This window comes from Stegodyphus dumicola, chromosome 1, assembly GCF_044657685.1.
Source record: "Stegodyphus dumicola isolate Sdum_Otavi_A_Nest chromosome 1, ASM4465768v1".
Taxonomy (NCBI): domain Eukaryota; kingdom Metazoa; phylum Arthropoda; class Arachnida; order Araneae; family Eresidae; genus Stegodyphus; species Stegodyphus dumicola.
Window position 1 is genome coordinate 15,006,045 of NC_140768.1, and position 5,217 is coordinate 15,011,261.

The 5,217-nt window shown below is 35.3% G+C and overlaps 1 non-coding gene across 1 annotated transcript; it reads right to left on the minus strand.

Moving 5' to 3' along the window:
* Positions 1-4,407: 4,407 nt before the first annotated feature.
* LOC118192086 (U6 spliceosomal RNA) lies at positions 4,408-4,513 on the minus strand. The gene has a single exon (XR_004758717.1). It is a non-coding gene; the product is annotated as a U6 spliceosomal RNA (small nuclear RNA).
* Between the last annotated feature and the right edge of the window lie 704 nt (positions 4,514-5,217).

The window sequence follows — 5,217 nt, forward strand, 5'->3', positions numbered from 1 at the left end:
GCTGTTTCGCATTACGCTCTACTTTGATGGAACGTATCCCCCGCGTTAAGCGGGGTCTTACTGTAAATTCCTTTTGTACTACCTATTCAACTTGAAAAATTATTTTAGCTGCGTAACCATGTTTAATGTATTATTTTTAGTTTGCTTGGTTTTAAGTTACTCGGAGCCGGTGTCTGGTTTACTGGATTTTTCTCAGTTATTTTAATTATATATATTCGGTGCATCTTTATAGTTTGAGAGACTGGTCGGGCCGTTTGAGGTGAGTTTAGAGGCGATCAAAGTCTGTTTTTAGACCAGGTGGATCGGGTCGTTTTCCTCTCATTTGTACCTCATACACATTCCCCTTTTAAAGAAAAACTGGGGATTAAACGACCCAATCGCCAAATCCTTGTGGTGACCAGCATTTTGTGGCGTTTTGCTATAAACAACGAATCTCTTTTTAAATTGTTACCACGAAATGTTATCGCCCTGTATTATATTTAAAGAAATTAAACAACAAAGAGTCTGCATAAATGTATGTATATTTCTCGCGTTGTGAAAAAACGGCAGTACCTAGTCATCAAATTTTGAATAATATAATCCCCCAGCCGAAAGTGGGCATCCGGAAACCCGAATTTTGAATTAGTTTTATTATCTATTTCCTATTTTGTAAAACTTTAACAAATTTTTAATTAACAAATTCAAGGATTTCAAAGCCAGCAATGGCAACACTTTACGGAATAAAACATTTTCACCTCGAGCGAGGAAGATTCATTATTTTTACTAATTATATCATCTATAGCTGTATTTATTGCATCTATCGGAAATTCTAAAGATATGCTGCTTTTAAATATTCTGTGATATTGCTGTTGAATTGAATTTTATGCGGTTTATGTGCGAAGAACATGATATTTAATAAATAAAAGTAACACACGAAACGTTAAAAAACGTGTCTTTAGGCTTAATATAAAATTTGAAAGCTTTCGGATTTTACTTTTTTTATATAAATTTACATATATCTATTACCGGCAAAGTATAAAATCCTGCATCCTATAGAATGCCTAGGCATTTTATAGAGTGGCTAGACAGTGTTTGAAATGAATAAACATTTCACGCAGTGACTACTTTATAGAATGCCAAATGACAAACCGGCAAAGTGTGAAATACATCGGCAATTCCCTTCGAATAACCGAAACTATTTATTACCAGAAGTTAATAAATGACGTAAAAAGCTAAAATGACTGCTAAGAAGGAACAATGGGACTATTGGTTGCTGGAATCGCTATGATGTGATTTTTGTGAAAAACAAAATTAAACTAATTTGTCCTGTTAAAGACAGTGTCAGTTATTTCACGCACTTCATGAAATTCATTTGGCTGTCGGACACGGAAGCCGTGCCAGAAAGAACTTTTGTATTTGTTTTTTTTTTAAAAACCAAATACAAAAATGTTACACGGAATCGTATTGACCTGTACATCCACCTTTGTGAGACAAGCCATAAAAAAACAAAAAGTATTAAAAGGGGCATTATAGTTAAAAAAAACCTATGATTTTTCTGAATTTAATTCCGCTTGTCGAACTGATTTGATAAATTTCCAGTCAGATAAAGAGAACAAATTTATCATGATGTACCAAGATCATCTCACTAATTTATTTATTTTTTTACGGATTTAGAATAAAGGTTTTTAATCACAGTTTTTTATCTTTTTTTCAAAATAATATTTGCAGTTTTCAGGAATGAATGTCTTTTAAATAATAGCATACCATGATCTTTATTTCCCACTTTGCCTAAAGCGCATTTGTAATTCTATAAAATGCCTACATATCATATACAATTCCTATGGTTTTGTGTATACAATACCTTAGGCATTGCTTATAATATATTGTGTATTAAGTATATAATAATTCCCATATCTCATGCTTTGCCTAAAACCTCCAGGCATTCTGTAGAATGCTGGCATCTCATACATTAACGATGACATATGCAAGGCGGTTGTAAGAAAAATTAACGTAACTGTGATCTAGTAATTAATATATTCAGGTCTAAGCCAGATGCAGCTGAGTTTAAACAAAGCTTTTTATAATTTACACCATGATGAAAGCGGGCAATAAACTAGTTATTTACGCGTGGAACTTGTAAATGCAGAAAATGAAGGTTCCATATCAATTCTTTTATCGTTCAAATTCGAGCATAAGCTCTTCCATTTAGCTAACGACGACGTGAACGAAAATAAAACGAGCACACAATCTCTCTGCACGGTTAGTAAGGCAATTACCTCTCAAACTTCTGCCGTGATCGAATTTCCCTGAACAGCTGATTATTTCCATCACAGGTGACAGGTAATTTTAAAAATGCACTACTCCAAGACATCGGATCCTGAATAACAATAAACAGAAAACCACCTAACCCGATTGGCTTCTGTATTTTCGCCTGTTTTACAAAGCTATCAATAATAAGTCTAACCCTCTTCCATGTCAAGTGGAGGCACATTAAGAGCAGAGGGGGCGCCGCCGACGAGGGTTTATCCATCAAATTGCCTTCTATCGATCAAGGGCCATGTGACACTGGACCCTGTACTCATCGAGAATCATCCCTCAGGCCCTATTAACGCAACTGTAAATGGCTTCGTTGCCCTTAATCCAGAGACGTGACTCCAGATAGTTTCCTACGTTTAAAAAGCAGATTAATTTGGCTTTCAGGAGAGGAGGCAGCCTTCATTTCACTGAATGCATAGCGTGATTTAGTTCAGGGAAATTCCCGCTTAGAGGTGCTGAGGATTTGCCTGTGATGTGGTGCTTTAAAAGTAGGCTTAACTGTCCACCAATAGCAAACCATGAGCGGGTTCTAACTGTCATTTATTAAGCAGCGTTAAATGATTTCCTCCGCTCTATCTAATGTTTATCGAGAGTTTATCTTGTATATCCCAATCAATATAAATTTATCTATGAGAGTGAGCTATAATATATCTCAGTTATGAAAACAGTTTTGTGTTCAGTTCGTACTTGAAAAAAAACTTGAGCTTGATGACTATCATTTCGTTCGAATATAAGACATTCTCACATGCACGACATCCATTAATTTTTTTAAGATATTTCACAAGGAAACGACAATATACATTAGTTTGCTTTGTCAAATGTACTTTTCGAGAAATGTTAGTTAACGGACTTAAAGTACCTTACCTTTAGTTAAAAAGGTAAACCTAAGTAAGTATATTTAAATTTAGTAGGTTAATTGTAAAGGCTAAGATACCAAAATGTATTTTTAACCCTTTCACGAGCGCATACTTAAAATGCTATTTTCTGTGATAACGTACTATAATGTACGTTATGTTTATAATAACATAATGTTCTCAACCTTCTTAAACATTATTTGGCCATAAATTTTTTTTCGGATCAGGGGTCTTTTGTCTAGGGAGTAGCTAGAGCTTGTAGCCACTACGCACGTAAAACATTTAGCTTACCTGTTAGGACAAAATTAATTCAACTTATTATGACAACTTTTTATGAGAAATTAATATTGGTACTGTCCCGTTTCGCCGGCGCAAATTTCGCCAAGCAGACTTTATTGGCGACAACATACAGTATACACATAAAAAATGTTAGTTCTAAGATTTTTTTTTATTTTGAAAGCATAAACATTTTAATATCGTTTAAAATTTTGTAAAAAACCAGTAAATAATGACAATAAATTTGTAAAAAGACATTTATTTAAGAACTTACTATGCTTTCATGGCGCAACATCTGATTCGCCGTTTCATATCACGTGACCCCAAGTGATCTCATCTCACGTAAACTACGCTACAAAAATCTAATTCTCTCAGTCATTATCTACATTAATTTCAAGTTGAATCTTAATTTGGAAAACAAGTTAAAATGCAAGAATTATTTCAATTCGCACGAATAGCTTACTCAGAAATTATGTAAAACCGCAGTGCTTTACTTCGATAGTGCAACCTCATCAGAATGGATGAATTTAACCCTTGACTTTGCCTTTCCTATATTTTCGCCTTCGGGTGAGCGGTGTGATTGCATCCTAACTCACTTAATTGAAAGTAAGGCGTAAATGGTTACCAGCGAGGATTTTCTGTTTGGCATCAGTTGTACCATTACTGGCGACTTATCCCCTGCTCCGGCAAAACGGAAAAGTACCCTATAAAAAGTACCCTATAAAAAGTACACCAGTTTTGCAAGAAAAAGTGTTTACATGGAAATGGCATATGCACTTTTTCGTCATTTCTGTTAGAAAGAGTAGTAACACACTTGGTGCGTATTCAAGAGGACCAGGTTCGAGTCCTGCCGAAGGCCCTGCTTCAGAAATAACTTAATGACTCTACAAGCTCTTTCCACTGATGGTGAATTCTTTTGTCCACCACGGATGACTTAAGAAAGGTTTGGAAATTGTAATTTTTGTATTCTTATATAGATTATGAAAATCTATAACGATTCTCGAATTTGCGTGTCATCCTTGCGCAGAGGCTAAGCCATTTTCTCTGTATCGTTCCAGTTTTAGTAAATGCACTGCTGAAACAAGTACACGTTTCCAGTAACAGAGGATCTATAACAAACTTTAAAGAGACAACGAGAAACGAGCCTGCTAGAAAAGAAATAACGGTCAGAAAGAAGATCTTAAAACCCTCTGAGCGGTCAGGGTTTCGCTAACAAAGCACAAATTTCCCAAAACTACTATGAGAACAAATCATTTTTGTTTTATTGTAATGTAAAAACTCTCCTGGTATTTCATACCTGGATTTGATTTCTTTTGATATATTGCCTTAATTTCTTTGACACAATTTTAATATGCACGTATATATACGTTCTTACAGATATAAAAAAAATGTTCTAGTCCGTATATATACGGCCTTGCCGCTTAGAGGATTCATGCTCGTATATATACGTTCTTACAGATATCGCAAAAAATATTCTAGGCCGTATATACGGCCTTGCCGCTTGGAGGTTTACACGCTTATTTCTTCTGTATGACTGAAGATATAAAATGCTGACAGCAGTCACTGTTTTAAAAGCAGCATTCGAATAATTTTAAGGCAAGGAATTGTTATTGCAGAGCAGCGAGGGTAATAGAGTATTATTCTGCAAGAGCACTTGCTCTCTTTAGCATAAGTCAGAATTTGCAGCGACTTAAAATGTGACGCGAATCCATAAATAACGAGCCCAAATTCTCCAGATTTTTCCCATCGGCGGCGACACTCTTCGCCGTCGATAGTCGGATAATTGCATCAA